This window comes from Nerophis ophidion, linkage group LG23 (genome assembly GCF_033978795.1).
Source record: "Nerophis ophidion isolate RoL-2023_Sa linkage group LG23, RoL_Noph_v1.0, whole genome shotgun sequence".
Lineage (NCBI taxonomy): Eukaryota > Metazoa > Chordata > Actinopteri > Syngnathiformes > Syngnathidae > Nerophis > Nerophis ophidion.
Window position 1 is genome coordinate 20584081 of NC_084633.1, and position 25853 is coordinate 20609933.

Sequence of the window (25853 nt, forward strand, 5' to 3'; positions counted from 1 at the left end):
GTGGATCTAACATAATAGTGTGAGAGTCCAGTCCATAGTGGATCTAACATAATAGTGAGAGTCCAGTCCATAGGGGATCTAACATAATAGTGTGAGAGTCCAGTCCATAGTGGATCTAACATAATAGTGTGAGAGTCCAGTCCATAGGGGATCTAACATAATAGTGTGAGAGTCCAGTCCATAGGGGATCTAACATAATAGTGTGAGAGTCCAGTCCATAGGGGATCTAACATAATAGTGTGAGAGTCCAGTCCATAGGGGATCTAACATAATAGTGTGAGAGTCCAGTCCATAGTGGATCTAACATAATAGTGTGAGAGTCCAGTCCACAGTGGATCTAACATAATAGTGAGAGTCCAGTCCAAAGTGGATCTAACATAATAGTGAGAGTCCAGTCCATAGTGGATCTAGCATAATAGTATGACAGTCCAGGCCGTAGTGGATCTAACATAATAGTGTGAGAGTCCAGTCCGTAGTTAAAGTGCTTGATTTTCGTTATTTGCGATGCCACTATCCATTTCCCTGTGACGTCACACAGTGCTGCCAATGTAAACAAACAATGGGAATACCACAGCAAGATATAGCGACATTAGCTCGGATTCAGACTCGGATTTCAGCGATTCAACAGATTACGCATGTATTAAAACGGATGGTCGGAGTATGAAAATATTGAAGAAGAAACTGAAGCTATTGAGCGAATAGCTATTGACGCTATTCATAGCCATAGCATGGCCGAATAGCTGCGTTAGCATCGCCGGTAAAATGTGCGGACCAAACGATCAGGACTTTCGCATCTTTTGACACTGGAGCAACTTAAATCTGTCGATTGGTAAGTGTTTGTTTCGCATTAAATGTGGGTGGAAGGAAACGTAATATAGTTGCAAATGCATCTGCAGGTTATCCATACATCTCTGTGCCATGTCTGCTTTAGCACCGTCTGTAAATAGCATGTTAGCATCGATTAGCGTAGCATGTTAGCATCGATTAGCTGGCAGTCAACATCAACAAAACTCACCTTTGTGATTTCGTTGATTTTATAGTTGAAAATGTATCTGCAGGTTATCCATACATCTCCGTGCCATGTCTGTCATCGCCGGTCAAATGTGGAGACACTCTGGTACATTCAATGGGGGTCTGGCGGCAGATTTCTTGCCAGTGGTGCAACTTGAATCCCTCCCTGTTAGTGTTGTTACACCCTCCGACAACACACCCACGAGGCATGATGTCTCAACTTCCACAAAATAGTCAAAAAAACGGAAAATAACAGAGCTGAGACCCGGTGTTTGTAATGTGTTGAAAATGAAAATGGTGGGTGTGTTACCTCGGTGACGTCACATTCTGACGTCATCGCTTCCAGAGCGATGAACAGAAAGGCGTTTAATTTGCCAAAATTCACCCATTTAGAGTTCGGAAATCGGTTAAAAAAATAGATGGTCTTTTTTCTGCACCATCAAGGTATATATTGACGCTTACATAGGTCTGCTGATAATGTTCCCCTTTAACTTGTGTGTGTGTGTTCTGGCAATGCTGATTTAATGGGGACATGGCTCTGTTTACACAGTCACCTTTGGCGGTATGGGGACAAAAAAACAGGTGCCTTAAAGGGAAACCTTTAATTTAATGTAATTTAATTTGAACTTCTTTTTTTAAATGGTCCTCAGTAGTCACGTACAAATTTGTGTGAATTACCCAAAATTATTCTAATTTGGTCCCCATGAACCATATAACTCTTTTTTTTTTTTTTTTCCCCAGGGTCCCCAGTAAGTATGATCAGCACATTACTTCATCAATCCAGAGATTTAAAGATGTGTTTGAGCTAACTGGCCAGTGGCCTTTTTATGCCTCCACAACCTGTAGAAAGGGTGGTCCCCACAAGTCACGAACAACATTTTTGTGTGTGTGTGTGTGTGTGTGTGTGTGTACACACGCACACACGCGCATACACTTTAGCTGTCGTCCCAACCCACCCGCCCTCTCTAATTGCAGTCCATGTCACATTCGCCCTCTGCTTTATGAGTCTGGCATCAGTTTTTTTTTTTTTAAGCGGGCCAGCCAAAAACTCATAAGCGGTCGGGGCCTCTGCTCGTCCACTGCCAGCCCGGGGCTGATATTGCTTTTCACTGTATGCCAGCCCGCAGCGGGCATTAAGCGAGAATAAATGGCATCTGCGGAAAAAGTTGGCGTCGATCGGGTTTCACGGAACCGCACGACTTTCGGGGTGATTTGAGGTTGTCACTGAAGCCTGCTAATGATGTGAGAAATGCAACAGCGGTCACGGATGCGAGCAGCTGGAGGAATGATTGAGGTGTGTTGTTTGGAAAAATGTAAATACACAACGATGACAACAACAGCATGTTTGACTCCTGGCAGGACTGAAATGACACCATGAGGCTTATTTAATGACTCTGTCATCCATCTTCAATATTCTGTTGGATTTTACATTGACAGACAATTTCAATTGACTTGAAACAGAGAATATGTTCAACATGTGCGCCTTTCTACAGATGTCATTATAACAACTACAAACCCTGTTTCCATATGAGTTGGGAAATGGTGTTAGATGTAAATATAAACAGAATACAATGATTTGCAAATCCTTTTCAAGCCATATTCAGTTGAATATGCTACAAAGACAACATATTTCATGTTCAAACTGATAAACACTTTTTATTTTGCAAATAATCATTAACTTTAGAATTTGATGCCAGCAACACGTGACGAAGAAGTTGGGAAAGGTGGCAATAAATACTGATAAAGTTGAGGAATGCTCATCAAACACTTATTTGGAATTTGCAGGCTAATTGGGAACAGGTGGGTGCCTTGATTGGGTATAAAAACAGCTTCCCAAAAAATGCTCAGTCTTTCGCAAGAAAGGATGGGGCGAGGTCCACCCCTTTGTCCACAACTGTGTGAGCAAATAGTCAAACAGTTTAAGAACAACATTTCTGAAAGTTCAATTGCAAGAAATGTATGGATTTCAACATCTACACTCCATAATATCATCAAAAGGTTCAGAGAATCTGGAGAAATCACTCCACGTAAGCGGCATGGCCGGAAACCAACATTGAATGACCGTGACCTTCGATCCCTCAGACGGCACTGTATCAAAAACCAACATCAATCTCTAAAGGATATCACCACATGGGCTCAGGAACACTTCAGAAAACCACTGTCACTAAATACAGTTGGTCACGACATCTGTAAGTGCAAGTTAAAGCTCTACTATGCAAAGTAAAAGCCATTTATCAACAACATCCAGAAACGCCGCCGGCTTCTCTGGGCCAGAGATCATCTAAGATGGACTGATGCAAAGTGGAAAAGTGTTCTATGGTCTGACGAATCCACATTTCAAATTTTTTGGGGAAATATTCCACATCGTGTCATCCGGACCAAAGGGGAAGCGAACCATCCAGACTATCGACGCAAAGTGTAAAAGCCAGCATCTGTGATGGTATGGGGGTGCATTAGTGCCCAAGGCATGGGTAACTTACACATCTGTGAAGGCACCATTAATGCTGAAAGGTACATTCAGGTTTTGGAACAACATATGCTGCCATCTAAGCGCCGTCTTTTTCATGGACGCCCCTGCTTATTTCAGCAAGACAATGCCAAGCCACATTCAGCACGTGTTACAACAGTGTGGCTTCGTGAAAAAATAGTACGGGTACTTTCCTGGCCCGCCTGCAGTCCAGACCTGTCTCCCATGGAAAATGTGTGGCACATTATAAATAGATGATAAATCATGAAGCGTAAAATACTGTTGAAGGACTGAAGCTCTACATAAAACAAGAATGGGAAATAATTCCACTTTCAAAGCTTCAACAATTACTTTCCTCAGTTCCCAAATGTTTATTGAGTGTTGTTAAAAGAAAAGGTGATGTAACACAGTGGTGAACATGCCCTTTCCCAACTACTTTGGCACGTGTTGCAGCCAAGTTAATTATTTGCAAAAAAAAAAAAGTTTGAGTTTGAACATCAAATATGTTGTCTTTGTAGCATATTCAACTGAATATGGCTTGAAAAGGATTTACAAATCATTGTATTCTGTTTATATTTACATCTAACACAATTTCCCAACTCATATGGAAACGGGGTTTGCACAAATATGTCTGTTAGCCCTGCGATGAGGTGGCGACTTGTCCAGAGTGTACTCTGCCTTCTGCCCGAATGCAGCTGAGATAGGCTCCAGCACCCCCCGCGACCCCAAAAAGGACAAGCGGTAGGGAATGAATGGATTTCTAAGACAGTTATTTCGTCCTGTGAGAAGTACTACTAATGTTGTAAAAATGTGTAGAATAAATATTATTACATTTCAAAATTTCTGTCAACGAAGATTTGCGTCCGCCTGTGACAGTCATTTTGATAGTAGGCTTATATAGACACTTACATCATGTGTTGTCTTCATTATAACACTTATATAAGACTTTTAAAGTCATTTTGATAGTAGGCTAATATAGACACTTACATCATGTGTTGTCTTTATTATAACACTTATATAAGACTTTTAAAGTCATTTTGATAGTAGGCTAATATAGACACTTACATCATGTGTTGTCTTCATTATAACACTTATATAAGACTTTTAAAGTCATTTTGATAGTAGGCTAATATAGACACTTACATCATGTGTTGTCTTCATTATAACACTTATATAAGACTTTTAAAGTCATTTTAGATAGTAGGCTAATAAAGACACTTACATCATGTGTTGTCTTCATTATAACACTTATATAAGACTTTTAAAGTCATTTTGATAGTAGGCTAATATAGACACTTACATCATGTGTTGCCTTCATTATAACACTTATATAAGACTTTTAAAGTCATTTTGATAGTAGGCTAATATAACTAATATAGACACTTACATCATGTGTTGCCTTTATTATAACACTTATATAAGACTTTTAAAGTCATTTTGATAGTAGGCTAATATAGACACTTACATGATGTGTTGCCTTCATTATAACACTTATATAAGACTTTTAAAGTCATTTTGATAGTAGGCTAATATAGACACTTACATCATGTGTTGCCTTCATTATAACACTTATATAAGACTTTTAAAGTCATTTTGATAGTAGGCTAATATAACTAATATAGACACTTACATCATGTGTTGCCTTTATTATAACACTTATATAAGACTTTTAAAGTCATTTTGATAGTAGGCTAATATAGACACTTACATGATGTGTTGCCTTCATTATAACACTTATATAAGACTTTTAAAGTCATTTTGATAGTAGGCTAATATAGACACTTACATCATGTGTTGTCTTCATTATAACACTTATATAAGACTTTTAAAGTCATTTTGATAGTAGGCTAATATAGACACTTACATCATGTGTTGCCTTTATTATAACACTTATATAAGACTTTTAAAGTCATTTTGATAGTAGGCTAATATAGACACTTACATGATGTGTTGCCTTCATTATAACACTTATATAAGGATTTTAAAGTCATTTTGATAGTAAGCTAATATAGACACTTACATGATGTGTTGCCTTCATTATAACACTTATATAAGACTTTTCATTTTTTGAGGCTCCAGACCGATTACTATTTTGTATTTGTGGTCCAATATGTCTCTTTGTAAATTTTGAATTGCAGACCCCTGCCATAATACAACAATAATATGACATTATATAACGTTCCTAATACTATTAATGACCGTTTTAGTATACATTGTTTAGGGTTTCTTGGCCACACACACACACACACACAGACCTGTGAAAAAGGCCTTCCTCTTTAGGACCACCCTTTCTAGATCTATAAATATAATGACAATAAAGTCTATTCTATTCTAAAGATGTGTATTTACAACATTAATAATATATACCTACGATGCAATTATAAAATAAGCTTGTTGTGAAGAATAAGTTGGAATTTCACAAGAAAAAAGGTCACACGTTTACAAGAAAAACTTTGAATTTTTGCAGTATTATAATAAAAGTCGTCATTTTACTCAGACCCAATTATTTTTTTGTATTTGTGGTCCAATATTTCTCTTTCAACATTTTGGGTTACAGACCCTAGCCATAATACAATAATAATATCATGACATTATATAACGTTCTGAATACTGTCAATAATACTGGGATTATATTATTATGCTTTCCACATTTTAATAGTGAAAAACAGTTTTTCCTTCATTTTTTTTGTATATTCCCAGTGACATTTTACCAGGGCAATAAACAGATTACTGCAGTCTCCTAAACTAACCTTTTTACTATAAACTGTTTAAGGTTTTTTTGGGCCGCAAACACACACACACACACACACACACACACACACACATTCTTGGATTTTTTACCTTCTTGAGACTTCTAAAAAAGCCTCCCTCTTTAGGAGCAGCCTTTCTAGATATATAAAGATGTGTATTTACAACATGAATAATATATACATACTATGCACATATAAAAAAGCTTGTTGTGAAAAATGAGTTGGAGTTTTGCAAGGAAAAAGGTCACAATTTCACAAGAAAAACTTTGAATTTGCCCTGCTATAATACAACAATAATATCATGACATTATATAATGTTCCGAATACTGTCAATAATAATGGGATTATTATTATGCTTTCAACATTTTAATAGTGAAAAAACGTTTTTCCTTTCATTTTTTTTTTTGTATATTCTCAGTGACATTTTACCAGGGCAACAAACAAATTACTGCACAGTCTCCTAAACCATACTTTGTACTATAAATTGTTTTAGGGTTTTTTTGGCCACACACACACACACACATTGTTGGATTTCTTACCTTCTTGAAACCTCTAAAAAAGCCTCCCTCTTTAGGAGCAGCCTTTCTAGATATATAAAGATGTGTATTTACAACATTAATAATATATAAACACTATGCAAATATATAAAAAAGCTTGTTGTGAAAAATGACTTGGAGTTTTGCAAGGAAAAAGGTCACAATTTCACAAGAAAAACTTAGATTTTGCCCTGCCATAATACAATAATAATATCATGACATAACATTCTGAATACTGTCAATAGTAGTAGGATTATTATGATTATTATGCTTTCAACATTTTAATGGTGAAAACCAGTTTTTCCTTCATTTTTTTTGTATATTCCCAGTGACATTTTACCAGGGCAATAAACAAACTACTGTACAGTCTCCTAAACTAACCTTTTTACTATAAACTGTTTAGGTTTTTTTTTGGCCGCCCACACACACACACACACACACACACACACACTTGTATTTCGTACCTTCTTCAGACCTCCGAATAAAAAAGCCTACCTCTTTAGGAGCAGCCTTTCTAGATATATAAAGATGTGTATTTACAACATGAATATATACACACAATATATCATGTCTTGTTTGGCTATGTTCTGTTGACCTTTGGACTCTTTAAGTTCCTTTTTTTTTCACTCCCTTGTTTTGTTGCCATGGTTGCAAATTATGTTCACCTGCTACCCGAGCACTAATCAGAGGCATTATTTAAGCCAGTCGGCTGGCGTCATTGTGTTCTTTTCATGCTCAGTCCATGCCAGTTTTTTCATGCCAAAGTCCATGCTTCTCTTGTCCAGCCATAGTAAGTGTTGTTTGATTTATGTTCATAGTCTATGTATTAGTTTTGTTCCTTAGCCAAGTTGTGCCTCCGCTATGAGCGCTTTTTGTTTTGTACCTTTTTTAGTTAAAATTAAATCACCTTTTTACCTAAACGCCATGTCCCGAGTAGTCAGTCTGCCTTCCTGGGAAAACGACCCGCAGCAAGCTGCGAACCCCCCACCCCATATTGTGACACTATGCAAATATTTAAAAAAAAAAAAAAAAGCTTGTTGTGAAAAAGGTGACAATTTCACAAGAAAAAGGTGACAATTTCACAAGAAAACTTAGAATTTTGGCAGTATTATAATAAAAGTCATCAATTTACTCATACCCGATTACTTTTTTGTATTTGTGGTCCTATATGGCTCTTTCAATATATTGCCATATTAATATGACATTATATAACATTCTTAATACTGTCAATAATAATAGAATAATTATGATTATGCTTTCCACATTTTAATGGTGAAAAACAGTTTTTCCTTCATTTTTTTGGGGAAATCCCCTGCGACATTTTACCAGGGCAATAAACAAATTACTGCACGGTCTCCTAAACTAACCTTTTTAATATAAATTGTTTAGTTTATTTTAGCTGCACACACACACACACACACATTGTATTTGTTACCTTCTTGAGACCTATAAAAAGCCTCCCTCTTTAGGACCAGCCTTTCTAGATATATAAAGATGTGTATTCACAACATGAATAATATATACATACTATGCAAATATAAAAAAAAAGCTTGTTGTGAAAAATTTGTTGGAATTTCACAAGAAAAAGGTCACAATTTTACAAGGAAAACTTAGAATTTTGGCAGTATTATGGCTCTTTCAACATTTTGGGTAGCAGACCCCTGCCAAAATACAATTATAATAAATCATGAGATTTTATAATGTTTTTAAAATTATCAATAATATCATAATTATTATTATGCGTTGCACATTTTAATGGTGAAAACTAGTTTTTCCTTAATTTTTTTGGGATATTCCCAGTGACATTTTACCAGGGCAATAAACAAATTACTGCACAGTCTCCTAAACTAACCTTTTACTATAAATTGTTTAGTTTATTTTAGCTGCACACACACACACACACACACATTGTATTTATTACCTTCTTGTGACTTATAAAAATGCGTCCCTCTTTAGGAGCAGCCTTTCTAGATATATAAAGATGTGTATTTACAACATGAACAATATATACATACTATGCACATATAAAAAAAAGCTTGTTGTGAAAAATTTGTTGGAATTTCACAAGAAAAAGGTCACAATTTTACAAGGAAAACTTAGAATTTTGGCAGAATTATGGCTCTTTCAACATTTTGGGTTGCAGACCCCTGCCATACTTCAATATCATGACATTATATAACGTTCCTAATACTGTCAATAATAATGGGATTATTATTATGTTTTCCACATTTTAATGGTGAAGACCAGTTTTTCCTTCATTTTTTTTTGTATATTCCCAGTGACATTTTACCAGGGCAATAAACAAATTACTGTACAGTCTCCTAAACCATCCTTTTTACTATGAATTGTTTAGGTTTTTTTTGGTCACATACACATTCTTGGATTTCTTACCTTCTTGAGACCTCTAAAAATGCCTCCCTCTTTAGGACCAGCCTTTCTAGATATATAAAAAAAGCTTGTTGTGAAAAATGACTTGGAGTTTCACAAGAAAAAGCTCTCAATTTCCCAAGAAAAACTTTGAATTTAGGCAGTATTATAATTAAAGTCGTCATTTTACTCAGACCGGATTACTTTTGTGTATTTTTGGTCCAATATGGCTCTTTCAACATTGTATGTTGTAAACCCCTGCCATAATACAATAATAATATCATGAGATTTTATAATGTTTTTAAAACTATCAATAATAATAATATTATGCGTTGCACATTTTAATGGTGTAAACTAGTTTTTCCTTAATTTTTTTTGTATATTCCCAGTGACATTTTACCAGGGCAATAAACAAATTACTGTACAGTCTCCTAAACTAACCTTTTTACTATACGTTTTTTAGGTTTTTTTTGGCCCGCGCACACACACACTCACACACATTCTTGGATTTATTACCTTCTTGAGAGCTCTAAAAAAAGCCTACCTCTTTAGGACCAGCCTTTCTAGATATATAAAGATGTGTATTCACAACATGAATAATATATAAACACTATGTAAATATAAAAAAAGCTTTTTGTGAAAAATGACTTGAAGTTTCGCAAGGAAAAAGGTCACAATTTTACAAGAAAAACTTTGAATTTAGGCAGTATTATAATAAAAGTCGTCATTTTACTCAGACCGGATTACTTTTGTGTATTTGTGTGAATGTGAGTGTGAATGTTGTCTGTCTATCTGTGTTGGCCCTGCGATGAGGTGGCGACTTGTCCAGGGTGTACCCCGCCTTCCGCCCGATTGTAGCTGAGATAGGCGCCAGCGCCCCCCGCGACCCCGAAAGGGAATAAGCGGTAGAAATGGATGGATGGATGGGTTCAATATGGCACTTTCAACAATTTATGTTGCAGACCCCTGCCATAATACAATAATAATATCATGAGATTTTATAATGTTTTTAAAACTATCAATAATAATATCATCCATCCATCCATTTTCTACCGCTTATTCCCTTTCGGGGTCGCGGGGGGCATAATTAATATTATGCGTTGCACATTTTAATGGTGAAAACTAGTTTTTCCTTAATTTTTTTGTATATTCCCAGTGACATTTTACCAGGGCAATAAACAAATTACTGCACAGTCTCCTAAACTAACCTTTTTTACTATAAATTGTTTAGTTTATTTTAGCTGCACACACACACACACACACACACACGTTGTATTTATTACCTTCTTGAGACCTATAAAAATGCTTACCTCTTTAGGACCAGCCTTTCTAGATATATAAAGATGTGTATTTACAACATGAATAATATATACATACTATGCACATATAAAAAAAGCTTGTTGTGAAAAATTTGTTGGCATTTCACAAGAAAAAGGTCACAATTTTACAAGGAAAACTTTGAATTTTGGCAGAATTATGGCTCTTTCAACATTTTGGGTTGCAGACCCCTGCCATAATACAATTGTAATAAATCAAGAGATGTTATAATATTTTTAAAACTATCAATAATATCATTATTATCATGCGTTGCACATTTTAATAGTTTTTCCTTAATTTTTTTTATATTCCCAGCGACATTTTACCAGGGCAATAAACAAATTACTTTACAGTCTCCTAAACTAGCCTTTTTTACTATAAATTGTTTAGTTTATTTTTGAGCTGGAATGCAGCGTCCAAGGATTTTAAGGCCACAGTTTAATGCAAACCTTCCATTTCCCCCACTTGTGGAAGTGTTTGCACAAGTGAATAGTGTTTGGAAATGCAGGCCATTAGTGGGACGTACAGAATGCTCTGCGTGATAAATAACGGGCGCATGGCGGAGCTAAACAGAAACAGTTGGAGGAAAAGGATGAACCCATTTAGGTTGATCCCTTCAAAGCAGATACACAAAAAAAAAGTGGTTTCCCTGCAAGGAGCCGCAAATGAAGATGCCGGCGGGACACATTTTCCATCCTGTACCGCAGTCTCCTTGAATTGAGGGAAGACACGCTGAGCACTTTGTGGGCCTCCAGTTGGGACCGTCTTAACTCTCACAAACGAGAAAGCCATTTGACTTTAAAGATTCAAGACAAATTAAAGCTGCAATTAGCGAGTTTTTCTGGTGTTTCTTGCCTTTACCCATTCAACACATTACCTGCCTTGCCTGCATCCTGGAGTCACACTGGTGCTTCTTTCTTTCACCCATACATGCTGGTGCTTCCTGCCATCACCCAGACAACATATTACCTACCTTCTCTGTATCCTGGAGTCAAACTGGTGCCTCCTTCTTTCACCCAGTCAACATATCTTTACCCGCACATTACCTACCTTCTCTGTATCCCGGAGTCAAACTGGTGCCTCCTTCTTTCACCCAGTCAACATATCTTTACCTGCACATTACCTACCTTCTCTGTATCCTGGAGTCAAACTGGTGCCTCCTTCTTTCACCCAGTCAACATATCTTTACCCGCACATTACCTACCTTCTCTGTATCCCGGAGTCAAACTGGTGCCTCCTTCTTTCACCCAGTCAACATATCTTTACCTGCACATTACCTGCCTTCTCTGTATCCTGGAGTCAAACTGGTGCCTCTTTCTTTCACCCAGTCAACATATCTTTACCCGCACATTACCTACCTTCTCTGTATCCTGGAGTCCAACTGGTGCCTCCTTCTTTCACCCAGTCAACATATCTTTACCCGCACATTACCTACCTTCTCTGTATCCTGGAGTCCAACTGGTGCCTCCTTCTTTCACCCAGTCAACATATCTTTACCCGCACATTACCTACCTTCTCTGCATTGTGTGGTCACGCTGGTGCTTCCTGATTTTAAGCTGCCATCTTGAGACGGCATCAGCACAGCAGCATCAACCCAGCGGCTTATAAAATCAAAACCGGAGCAGTTAGAAAAAAACTATTTGCACAACTTTTAGTCAGAAGGGTTTAATCTCTTTCCTGTGCGAGTTTGAAGCCGACACAACAAACGCGCTCAGAGGAGATAATGTTTGAAAAAAGGTGACGAGTTTTTTCAAAACTTTGGTTTTGAAGGGGTAATTGCCAACTTCCTGTTGATTTTTGCTGAAGGATGTCAATTAATGAAATGTAGGTCTAAGTGAGACCTACATAGAGGTTTTTGTTTCATGTCTCTATGACATTCCTACCGGAATTTACAAGCAGTTTTGTCTGTTTTCTACCCAAGAGCAGTTTTGTCAGTGTTTTATTCCTAGGGGGCGCTAAAACGCAATTTTGGGTTTTGGTTTTTTGATAAGATCGCAATTTTGACCAGTCCTGATGTGTGTGTCCAGTTTGAGTTTTGAAGCATTTTAAGAGGGTCAAATTACAGCTCAAAGAGGCAAAAATTACATTTTTTAGGAAACTTTTGTTTTGAAGATGTTTTCGCCAACTTCCTGTTGATTTTTGCTGAAGGAGGTCAGTGTATGAAATCTAGGTCTAAGTCAGACCTACATAGAGGTTTTTGTTTCATGTCTCTACGACATTCCTAACGGAAGTTTCAAGCAGTTTTGGCTGTGTTTTTTCCTCGGGGGCGCTAGAGCGCAATTTTCAGTTTTGGGTTTTGATTTTTTGATTGGATTGAAATTTTTGCCAGTCCTTTAGTGAGTTTTGAAGCATGTTAAGGGGGTCAAATGACAGCTCAAAGAGGCAGCGGTATAATAATAATAAAACCTTAGAAATACAATTGGGTCCTCTGTCCCAAAGGGACATTCGGTCCCTAATCAAGGAACGTTTGAAACATACGGAAGCTTTTTCGTTTACACAATGGTGTGCCGTGCTGTGCTGGCCCTAAAATGAATCATGATCATAAATTAATAAAAGTTCATTTTAATCTACTTTCCATTAGGGTTGTACAGTATACCAGTATTAGTATAGTACCTTTTGTTACTAATGAATCATTTTCGGTACTACACCGCGTCTAAAAAAGTACCGGTCCCACAACCACATCGAGTCATTGCTGGTTTATGAGCAGAGGAGCATGTTCGGCAGTGCACACACACAGAGAGCTTACAAGCAGACAGTGTGTAGACAGAAAAGGGAGAACGGACGCATTTTGGCTTAAAGACTAAAGATAAAGGTGAAGTTATAAGTCTCGTCTTAAGACCCACTTTTATTCTTCGGCTTTTAACACTACGTGAGTTGTGCGGTCCTCTGTTGTCCTCTGTGTTTTTTATACACTTTGATTTTTATTTTACTGTTTTAATTGATTTTTACCCTTTTAAAATAGTTTTTAATCATATTTGTTTTTATATTGTTTTTATTGGTTTTATTTTTATTCATTTTTTGTTTTATTCAGTCATCGGTGGAGCATAATGTTTTTAACATGGCTGTGCAGCACTTTAGAAACGTTGTTGTTGTTTAAATGTGCTATATAAATAAAGTGGATTGGATATAACACTGAAACACCCTCTCTCACACTATTATGTTAGATCCACTAAGGACTGGACTCTCACTATTATGTTAGATCCACTATGGACTGGACTCTCACTATTATGTTGGATCCACTATGGACTGGACTCTCACTATTATGTTAGATCCACTATGGACTGGACTCTCACTATTATGTTTGATCCACTATGGACTGGACTCTCACACTATTATGTTGGATCCACTAAGGACTGGACTCTCACTATTATGTTGGATCCACTAAGGACTGGACTCTCACTATTATGTTGGATCCACTAAGGACTGGACTCTCACTATTATGTTAGATCCACTATGGACTGGACTCGCACTATTATGTTAGATCCACTATGGACTGGACTCTCTCACTATTATGTTAGATCCACTATGGACTGGACTCTTACTATTATGTTAGAACCACTATGGACTGGACTCTCACTATTATGTTGGATCCACTAAGGACTGGACTCTCACTATTATGTTGGATCCACTATGGACTGGACTCTCACTATTATGTTGGATCCACTATGGACTGGACTCTCACTATTATGTTTGATCCACTATGGACTGGACTCTCACTATTATGTTTGATCCACTATGGACTGGACTCTCACTATTATGTTAGATCCACTATGGACTGGACTCTCACACTATTATGTTGGATCCACTAAGGACTGGACTCTCACTATTATGTTGGATCCACTAAGGACTGGACTCTCACTATTATGTTAGATCCACTATGGACTGGACTCTCACTATTATGTTAGATCCACTATGGACTGGACTCTCTCACTATTATGTTAGATCCACTATGGACTGGACTCTCACTATTATGTTAGAACCACTATGGACTGGACTCTCACTATTATGTTGGATCCACTAAGGACTGGACTCTCACTATTATGTTGGATCCACTATGGACTGGACTCTCACTATTATGTTAGATCCACTATGGACTGGACTCTCACACTATTATGTTAGATCCACTGTGGACTGGACTCTCACATTATGTTAGATCCACTATGGACTGGACTCTCACACTATTATGTTAGATCCACTATGGACTGGACTCTCACTATTATGTTTGATCCACTATGGACTGGACTCTCACACTATTATGTTGGATCCACTAAGGACTGGACTCTCACACTATTATGTTGGATCCACTAAGGACTGGACTCTCACTATTATGTTAGATCCACTATGGACTGGACTCGCACTATTATGTTAGATCCACTATGGACTGGACTCTCTCACTATTATGTTAGATCCACTATGGACTGGACTCTCACTATTATGTTGGATCCACTAAGGACTGGACTCTCACTATTATGTTGGATCCACTATGGACTGGACTCTCACTATTATGTTAGATCCACTATGGACTGGACTCTCACTATTATGTTTGATCCACTATGGACTGGACTCTCACTATTATGTTTGATCCACTATGGACTGGACTCTCACTATTATGTTAGATCCACTATGGACTGGACTCTCACACTATTATGTTAGATCCACTATGGACTGGACTCTCACACTATTATGTTGGATCCACTATGGACTGGACTCTCACACTATTATGTTGGATCCACTATGGACTGGACTCTCACTATTATGTTAGATCCACTATGGACTGGACTCTCACTATTATGTTGGATCCACTATGGACTGGACTCTCACTATTATGTTAGATCCACTATGGACTGGACTCTCACTATTATGTTAGATCCACTATGGACTGGACTCTCACTATTATGTTAGATCCACTATGGACTGGACTCTCACTATTATGTTAGATCCACTATGGACTGGACTCTCACTATTATGTTTGATCCACTATGGACTGGACTCTCACTATTATGTTTGATCCACTATGGACTGGACTCTCACTATTATGTTGGATCCACTATGGACTGGACTCTCACTATTATGTTAGATCCACTATGGACTGGACTCTCACACTATTATGTTAGATCCACTATGGACTGGACTCTCACACTATTATGTTAGATCCACTATGGACTGGACTCTCACACTATTATGTTAGCCCTTTGAGACACTGGTGATTTAGGGCTATATAAATAAAATTGATTGATTGGTTTTGAGGGGTATTTATTAAAGTCGGACTAAGTAGGACATCACTGAAGGCTCAAGTATGGAACCGGGTCCCCACAATGTGACAACGTTGCCAAAGTTTTCACACCAGAATACATTCTTCAAGTTGGGAAAAAAAGGGGTTAGGATTAGTACTGAAGCTGTTTAGGATGTGGCTCACAGATACTTTGAACAGTTACATGTGTTCCATCGTGCACGGCACACTTTTGTCCCTCCAGCTGAGCTTTTCTTCTTTTTGGTAACACAACGTGTGCACTCACGCAGTGGAAGGAGATCTGCACCTGGACTTCATGCTTTCTATTTGCACCGCAGCACAATTAACCTGACAGAGAAGGATCTTGGTCCACTGCAGGGTTGTGATATTATTTAACAGCGAGCTGCTATGCAGAAAGTGTGTGTGGATGCTGGACTTCATCTTTCTTGTGTGTCACGCACTCAGTGGTGTGTGTGTGTGTGTGTGTGTGTGTGTGTGTGTGTGTGTGTGTGTGTGTGATTGCTTTCATGCAACTCTCCCTGACTCACTTCCTCCAATGTTTTTTGCTTTTTGGCAGAGAACTGCTTCACCACAGCAAAGTCTGGTGACATTCAGCACAGCACGCAACTTGGTCAGTGGTCATTTTCCCAACACACACACATTCTTGTATTTGTTACCTTCTTCAGACCTTAGAAAACTGCCTACCTCTCAAGGACCAGCCTTTCTACAAACCCCGTTTCCATATGAGTTGGGAAATTGTGTTCGATATAAATATAAACAAAATACAATGATTTGCAAATCATTTTCAACCCATATTCAGTTGAATGCACTACAAAGACAAGATATTTGATGTTCAAACTCATAACCTTATTTTTTTTTCCATCCATCCATCATCTTCCGCTTATCCGAGGTCGGGTCGCGGGGGCAACAGCCTAAGCAGGGAAGCCCAGACTTCCCTCTCCCCAGCCACTTGGTCTAGCTCTTCCCGGGGGATCCCGAGGCGTTCCCAGGCCAGCTGGGAGACATAGTCTTCCCAACGTGTCCTGGGTCTTCCCCGTGGCCTCCTACCGGTTGGACGTGCCCTAAACACCTCCCTAGGGAGGCGTTCGGGTGGCATCCTGACCAGATGCCCGAACCACCTCATCTGGCTCCTCTCCATGTGGAGGAGCAGCGGCTTTACTTTGAGTTCCTCCCGGATGGCAGAGCTTCTCACCCTATCTCTAAGGGAGAGACCTGGAAACTCATTTGGGCCGCTTGTACCCGTGATCTTATCTTTTCGGTCATGACCCAAAGCTCATGACCATAGGTGAGGATGGGAACGTAGATCGACCGGTAAATTGAGAGCTTTGCCTTCCGGCTCAGCTCCTTCTTCACCACAACTGATCGGTACAACGTCCGCATTACTGAAGACGCCGCACTGATCCGCCTGTCGATCTCACAATCCACTCTTCCCTCACTCGTGAACAAGACTCCTAGGTACTTGAACTCCTCCACTTGGGGCAGGGTCTCCTCCCCAACCCGGAGATGGCACTCCACCCTTGTTTTTTTTTTGCAAATAATAATTAACTTAGAATTTCATGGCTGCAACACATGCCAAAGTAGTTGGGAAAGGGCATGTTCACCACTGTGTTACATCACCTTTTCTTTTAACACTCTATAAACATTTGGGAACTGAGGAAAGTAATTGTTGAAGCTTTGAAAGTGGAATTCTTTCTAGTTCTTGTTTTATGTAGAGCTTCAGTCCTTCAACAGTCCGCTGTCGTATTTTATGCTTAATAATGGGCCACACCTTTTCGATGGGAGACAGGTCTGGACTCGTCAGACCACAGAACACTTTTCCACTTTGCATCAGTCCATCTAAGATGATCTCTGGCCCAGAGAAGTCGGCGGCGTTTCTGGATGTTGTTGATAAATGGCTTTCGCTTTGCATAGTAGAGCTTTAACTTGCACATACAGATGTAGCGACCAACTGTATTTAGTGACAGTGGTTTTCTGAAGTGTTCCTGAGCCCATGTGGTGATATCCTTTAGAGATTGATGTCGGTTTTTGATACAGTGCCGTCTGAGGGATCGAAAGTCACGGTCATTCAATGTTGGTTTCCGACCATGCAGCTTACGTGGAGTGATTTCTCCAGATTCTCTGAACCTTTTGATGATATTATGGAGCGTAGATGTTGAAATCCCTAAATTTCTTGCAATTGCACTTTGAGAAAGGTTGTTCTTAAACTGTTTGACTATTTGCTCACACAGTTGTGGACAAAGGGGTGTACCTCGCCCCATCCTTTCTTGTGAAAGACTGAGCATTTTTTGGGAAGCTGTTTTTATAGCCAATCATGGCACCCACCTGTTCCCAATTAGCCTGCACACCTGTGGCATGTTCCAAATAAGTGCTTGATGAGCATTCCTCAACTTTTTCAGTATTTATTGCCACTTTTCCCAACTTCTTTGTTACCTGTTGCTGGCATCAATTTTTTAAAGTTAATTATTTGCAAAAAAAAATATTTTTTATGAGTTTGAACATCAAATATGTTGTCTTTGTAGCATATTCAACTGAATATGGCTTGAAAATGATTTGCAAATCCTTGTATTCCGTTTATATTTACGTCTTACACAATTTCCCATCTCATATGGAAACGAGGTTTGTAGATATATAAAGATGTGTATTTACAACATGAATAATAAATGCATACTATTCAAATGTAAAAAACTTGATGGGGAAAAAAGATGGGATAAAAGTTGTCATTTTACTCAACACAAGTCAAAATGTTGGAAGAAAAACTGAACATTTGTGCAGTATTTTGATAAGTTGGAATTTGACTCAATAACAGTTGCAATTTTACAAGAAAAGCTTAACATTTTTTATTATAATAATAATCTGAATTTTACTTGGCAAAATTATGACAAAAGTCATCATTTTACTCCAAAAAATGTCACTATTTTACAAGAATAACAAAAAAGTTGGCAACATTGTGATAAAAGTCAGAATTTTATTTGACAAATGTCACCATTTTACATTGAAAAGTAATAATTTTACATAAAAGTAATTTTACGAGAAAATATTGCAGAAACAGAATATGAGAAATTGTTCCCAATTTTATAGGAAAAGTCGACACATTGTGAAAAAAACACTGCTTTTAGATAATTATTTTGATTTTTTTGGTTGTAATTGGATTTAAATCTTCATTATTTACTTCAAGTTATTACAGTATGTCTCTATTTACATATGTATTTTTTTTTTTTTTATTAATTTGGGACGAATGGGGCACATTTCAATTTCTTACACACACTTGTTATTTCATATGTTGACCAGAGGTGGAGCACTTGTTATCTCATATGGAAGATACTTTTCTTTCTTCCTGTCTCAAGAAGGGTAGAAATACAAGAACTCACACATAAACACAATGACAAGGGTGGCTGTGCAAGATCAAATTATATTCAAACCTTGGGAGACTTGGGACAGTCTTGTGACAGGCTTTGAAATTTGACAGAAAATAATAATCAGTTTTTTGTTTTTTTATTCAAAATGAAACACTCAAAACCATTCAAATGTCTCTTTGATCCCACATTTTTCTTGACAACATTGCAATACTTCATGTTGAGTGGAAACTGCACTGTTTTTGCTCACAGTTCTTATGTAAGATCAGAACCCTTTTTCTTTTTTATGCATTCTAATTTGTAAATAAAGACTAGCAAGTGTCAGCTAACAATGGAGGTAATGGGGGATTTACTCTATCCCGCCTATGCAGCACTCCAAAAACCTTCATCTACATGTTATATACATGCTGTAGATATATACTGTATGAAATGTAGTAACAAGCAATACTGTAATGTACTTTCTGGACTATAAAGCACACCAAGATACAAGCCACACCCGTACAAAAGATGGCACCTTTGCACAAACAATAACACACCATTTCAGTCTTCTGCTTAAGTTTAATGAAAACTATTGAACAAAAAACATTACGGAAGTTAGCGGGTAAAAAAAAACATCAATTAGAGGCACCGTTTCATAAGCCGCAGGGTTCCAAATGTAGGAAAAAATCAGACGCTTATGCTCTGGAATTTACAGTAATATTTACAATATTGTGGTCATTGTAAACATTGGTTTCACATTGGCTTTTTCCCTTAACAACTATTACTAATCATGACAGGCAACAATGACTACCTTGGATCAAATGAGGAACCAGAATCTTATATTTTTGAGCCTGAACATAAGGAGGCTGAGCTACAAGTTTTAAAAGCTGTGTACTGAATGGATCCAGCTCTACTGAAACACTAAGCATTGTGTAGAATTAGTGCTAAGTTCTAAACAAGAAATACAAACGGCGGCCATGATAAAACAATCACTTCCTGTACAATGTCTGCTTTCAATAGGATGCCGCAGCGTATTTTACAATTTACAAAATACAAAAAAGAGAAAAAGAATAAAACTTTGATGTTTACTTGAGTCATATTGCAGTCTACACATATCTTGTGTGTGACATGTACCAAATAAAGTAGTTTTGAGGACGGTGAGCACAACCAAATGTATTCTTTGCATTGGTTATAAGGCGCACTGTCAAGTTTTGAGAAAATTAAAAGATTTTATAGCTCGAAAAATACAGGACTTTTATTTAAAAAATTATATGATTTTTTTCAACCCATATTTGTGACAGAAGTTAGGGAGGTGCTCTTGAAAATTGTACTTTAAACAAGTTTGAAACAGCTCAATATAAAAAAAAAATCCAAATCAATGTAGAAATACTATACACGTGTGTGTTTATAGAAAAATATTCAAATCCCTTCCAAAATGCGTTAGCTGTTATGTTAGCATGTGATGTGATGTGAGGACACTGTTTTGCGACTCACTGGATGCTCTTAATGGAGGGGTCGGCAACCCAACATGTTCAAATAGCCATGTTGGAGCCGCAAAAAAATTAAAAGTTATAATGAAGACAACACATAATGTAAGTGTCTATATTAGCCTACTATCAAAATGACTTCAAAATTCGTATGTAAGTGTTATAATGAAGGCAACACATGATGTGTCTATATTAGCCTACTATCAAAATGACTTTAAAAGTCTTATAGAAGTGTTAAAATGAAGACAACAAATGATGTGTCTATATTTAGTTATATTAACCTACTATCTAAAATGACTTTAAAAGTCTTATATAAGTGTTGTAATGAAGGCAACACATGATGTAAGTGTCTATATTAGCCTACTATCAAAATGACCTTAAGTCTTATAGAAGTGTTAAAATGAAGGCAACACATGATGTGTCTATATTAGCCTAACATGAAAAGGACTTTAAAAGTCTTATATAATTGTTATAATGAAGACAACACATGATGTAAGTGTCTATATTAGTTATATTAGCCTACTATGAAAATGACTTTAAAAGTCTTATATAAGTGTTGTAATGAAGGCAACACATGATGTAAGTGTCTATATTAGCCTAACATGAAAAAGACTTTAAAAGTCTTATACAAGTGTTATAATGAAGACAACACATGATGTAAGTGTCTATATTAGCCTACTATCAAAATGACTTTAAAAGTCTTATATAAGTGTTATAATGAAGACAACACATGATGTATGTGTCTATATTAGCCTACTATCAAAATGACCTTAAGTCTTATAGAAGTGTTAAAATGAAGGCAACACATGATGTAAGTGTCTATATTAGCCTAACATGAAAAAGACTTTAAAAGTCTTATATAAGTGTTATAATGAAGACAACACATGATGTAAGTGTCTATATTAGCCTACTATCAAAATGACTTTAAAAGTCTTATATAAGTGTTATAATGAAGACAACACATGATGTAAGTGTCTATATTAGCTATATTAGCCTACTATGAGAATGACTTTAAAAGTCTTATATAAGTGTTATAATGAAGACAACACATGATGTAAGTGTCTATATTAGCCTACTATCAAAATGACTTTAAAAGTCTTATATAAGTGTTATAATGAAGACAACACATGATGTAAGTGTCTATATTAGCCTACTATCAAAATGACTTTAAAAGTCTTATATAAGTGTTATAATGAAGACAACACATGATGTAAGTGTCTATATTAGCTATATTAGCCTACTATGAGAATGACTTTAAAAGTCTTATATAAGTGTTATAATGAAGACAACACATGATGTAAGTGTCTATATTAGCCTACTATCAAAATGACTTTAAAAGTCTTATATAAGTGTTATAATGAAGACAACACATGATGTGTCTATATTAGCCTACTATCAAAATGACTTTAAAAGTCTTATATAAGTGTTATAATGAAGACAACACATGATGTAAGTGTCTATTTTAGCCTACTATCAAAATGACTTTAAAAGTCTTATATAAGTGTTATAATGAAGACAACACATGATGTAAGTGTCTATATTAGCCTACTATCAAAATGACTTTAAAAGTCTTATATAAGTGTTATAATGAAGACAACACATGATGTAAGTGTCTATATTAGCCTACTATCAAAATGACTTTAAAAGTATTATATAAGTGTTATAATGAAGACAACACATGATGTAAGTGTCTATATTAGCCTACTATCAAAATGACTTTAAAAGTATTATATAAGTGTTATAATGAAGGCAACACATGATGTAAGTGTCTATATTAGCTATATTAGCCTACTATCAAAATGACTTTAACAGTCTTATATAAGTGTTACAATGAAGGCAACACATGATGTGTCTATATCAGCCTACTATCAAAATGACTTTAAAAGTATTGTGTAAGTGTTATAAAGAAGGCAACACATGATGTGTCTATATTAGCTATATTAGCCTACTATCTAAAATGACTTTAAAAGTATTATATAAGTGTTATAATGAAGACAACACATGATGTAAGTGTCTATATTAGCCTACTATCAAAATGACCTTAAGTCTTATAGAAGTGTTAAAATGAAGGCAACACATGATGTAAGTGTCTATATTAGCCTAACATGAAAAAGACTTTAAAAGTCTTATATAATTGTTATAATGAAGACAACACATCATGTAAGTGTCTATATTAGTTATATTAGCCTACTATGAGAATGACTTTAAAAGTCTTATATAAGTGTTATAATGAAGACAACACATGATGTAAGTGTCTATATTAGCCTACTATCAAAATGACTTTAAAAGTCTTATATAAGTGTTATAATGAAGACAACACATGATGTAAGTGTCTATATTGGCCTACTATCAAAATGACTTTAAAAGTCTTATATAAGTGTTATAATGAAGACAACACATGATGTAAGTGTCTATATTAGTTATATTAGCCTACTATGAGAATGACTTTAAAAGTCTTATATAAGTGTTATAATGAAGACAACACATGATGTAAGTGTCTATATTAGCCTACTATCAAAATGACTTTAAAAGTCTTATATAAGTGTTATAATGAAGACAACACATGATGTAAGTGTCTATATTAGTTATATTAGCCTACTATGAGAATGACTTTAAAAGTCTTATATAAGTGTTATAATGAAGACAACACATGATGTAAGTGTCTATATTGGCCTACTATCAAAATGACTTTAAAAGTCTTACATCATGTGTTGTCTTCATTATAACACTTATATAAGTGTCTATATTATTTATATTAGCCTACTATCAAAATGACTTTAAAAGTCTTATATAAGTGTTATAATGAAGACAACACATGATGTGTCTATATTAGCTTACTATCATTGGTTGACACAAAGTCTTGTATTTTGATATTTATTTTACACATTTTTGCAATATTGGAAATCATTAGTAAAACTTCTGGAAAAGACTGGCTCAGAATGGCCAAAAGTATGGATGTGTGTGTCCAAGTTCAAGGAAACAGCAAGGCTGTCTTTGTCACGTCTTGTGATCATGTTTTGTTTAGTTATGTTTTCTTTAGGACTCCATTGCTTCCTGTTTTGGCACTTCCTTGTTTGCCTTGTTTCCATGGTTACCCAGTAGTTTCACCAGTTCCACTTTTGGACTCACACACCTGTCACTGATTATTTAAAGCCTGTCTTTTTCTGTTGGTCATTGTGATGACATTATAACGCTGTTGGACTTCTGCTACCATAGTTCCATGCCAAGTGAGTTTTTTTTTCTATTTTCATGTCGCAGAGTGTTTTTGTTTTCATGCCCGAGGGCTAGTTTATTGTTTTCAAAGCCAAGTTTGTTCTCCGCCTCGTGCGCGCCTTTTGTTTGCACCCTTTGTTCCTTTTTTTTTTTTTTATGTATAGTAAAATTAAATCATGTCCCTACCTTCACGTCATGTCCACTTCTATTCTTGCATCTCGGGAAAATAAACACCCCATAGTCCACGTTTTGACAGTCTTCTTCTAATGGTTTTATTGCAATCTTTGCAAGCTGGGTATCGTTTGCTGTGGTCTGGAACATGGCACACAAACAACTATCGGAAATACAGCCAATATTCCATACAGATAATGTGTTATGAGACATGCAAATATAAATTAAATATACAGAGGTAATTAAGGAAATTAAATGAGCTCAAATATAGCTACAAACGAGGCATGTTGATCAATATGTACATCCAGCTAGCCTAAATAGCATGTTAGTATGGATTATTAGCACTCCAAGTCAAAAACATCAACAAAGCTCACCTTTTGTGCATTCACGCACAGCATAAAAAGTTTGGTGGACAAAATGAGACAAAGGAGTGCTTTAAAACACGTCTTTCCGTGGCAGCGTCGGAGAAAGTTTTACATGTAAACAAACTACGATGAGTTCATGGACTGCTGAAATAAGTAGGAAAAAACGGCACTTGCAAAGTACTCTCATCAGTGAAGCGTTTTTTATTAGAAGGAGTGGGATTTCTAACAATTAGGGAGGTTTGTGTCTCCAACAGAAAAATATATTAACACAAACAACATATTTTTCCATTTTCACACATCTCTGAAAGAGGTCCAGGAAGCCACTAGTCTTAATGCTTAACCAGAACTGAGCTTTTGAAGACGTTTTAGGTTGTTGTTTTTTATACATTTTAAGTTGTGTGAACTTTAATGCTTTAAAGGCCTACTGAAATGAGATGTTCTTATTTAAACGGGGATAGCAGGTCCATTCTATGTGTCATACTTCATCATTTCGCGATATTGCCGTATTTTTGCTGAAAGCTTTTAGTAGAGAACATCCACGATAAAGTTCGCCACTTTCGGTCCTAAGAGAAAAGCCCTGCCTGTACCGGAAGTCAGACGATGACATCACATGTTTGATGGCTCCTCACATATTCACATTGTTTATAATGGGAGCCTCCAACAAAAAGTGCTATTCAGACCGAGAAAACGACAATTTCCCCATTAATTTGAGCGATGATGAAAGATTTGTGTTTGAGGATATTGATAGCGACGGACTAGGAAAAAAAAACAACCTGATTGCATTGGGACGGATTCCGATGTTTTTAGACACATTTACTAGGATAATTCTGGGAAATCCCTTATCTTTCTATTGTGTTGCTAGTGTTTTAGTGAGTTAAATAGTACCTGATAGTCGGAAGGGTGTCTCCACGGGTGTCTTGAGGCGCAGTGTCTCAGGGGAGCTGACGGCAGCTGCATGGACGGCACAAGCTCAGCTTTTCTCCGGTAAGAACTGACTTTTTTAACCACAATTTTCTCACCGAAACCTGCTGGTTGACATTTGGTAGGGATCCATGTTCTCTTGCCTGCGCTCTGATCCATAGGAAAGTTTCACCTCCGGGAATTTTAAACAAGGAATCACCATGTGTTTGTGTGGCTAAAGCAGGGGTGCCCATTATGTCGATCGTGAGCTACCAGTCGACCGCGGGGGGTGTGTCAGTCGATCTCCAGCCAGGCTTTTAAAAAAAATAGACCTAAAAATGAGTGATCATCAATCTTCACCAAGACGTCACTTAAATGACATTCACGGTACCGGAGGGTCTTGTGAGATGACGCTGGCTGCTGCAAGATCATTATTATGAAAATATGACCGAGAGGAAGGCCAGAAACACTTTTTATTTCAACAGACTCTCGCGCCGTACCTTCCGTCAAAACTCTAAAGGCCGACTGCACATTTCCTATCTTCACAATAAAAGCCCTGCTTCATGCTGCCTGCGCTAACTAAATACAGAGTCTCGGAAAACTGGCGTGCACAAGCGATCCCTCAGAAAGCTGGCGTGCACATCACTTGTGCACGCCAGCTTTCCGAGACTCTTATTTTGTTAGCG

At 36.9% G+C, this 25853-nt stretch overlaps 1 long non-coding RNA gene across 1 annotated transcript in view; it reads left to right on the forward strand.

The window, feature by feature from the left end:
* LOC133541670 (uncharacterized) overlaps positions 1–25853 on the forward strand; it is a 32855-nt gene that overhangs the window by 1002 nt on the left and 6000 nt on the right. Inside the window, exon 2 of the long non-coding RNA XR_009803945.1 lies at positions 16256–16309. This is a non-coding gene — a long non-coding RNA (uncharacterized LOC133541670). The remainder of the gene's footprint in view (positions 1–16255; positions 16310–25853) is intronic.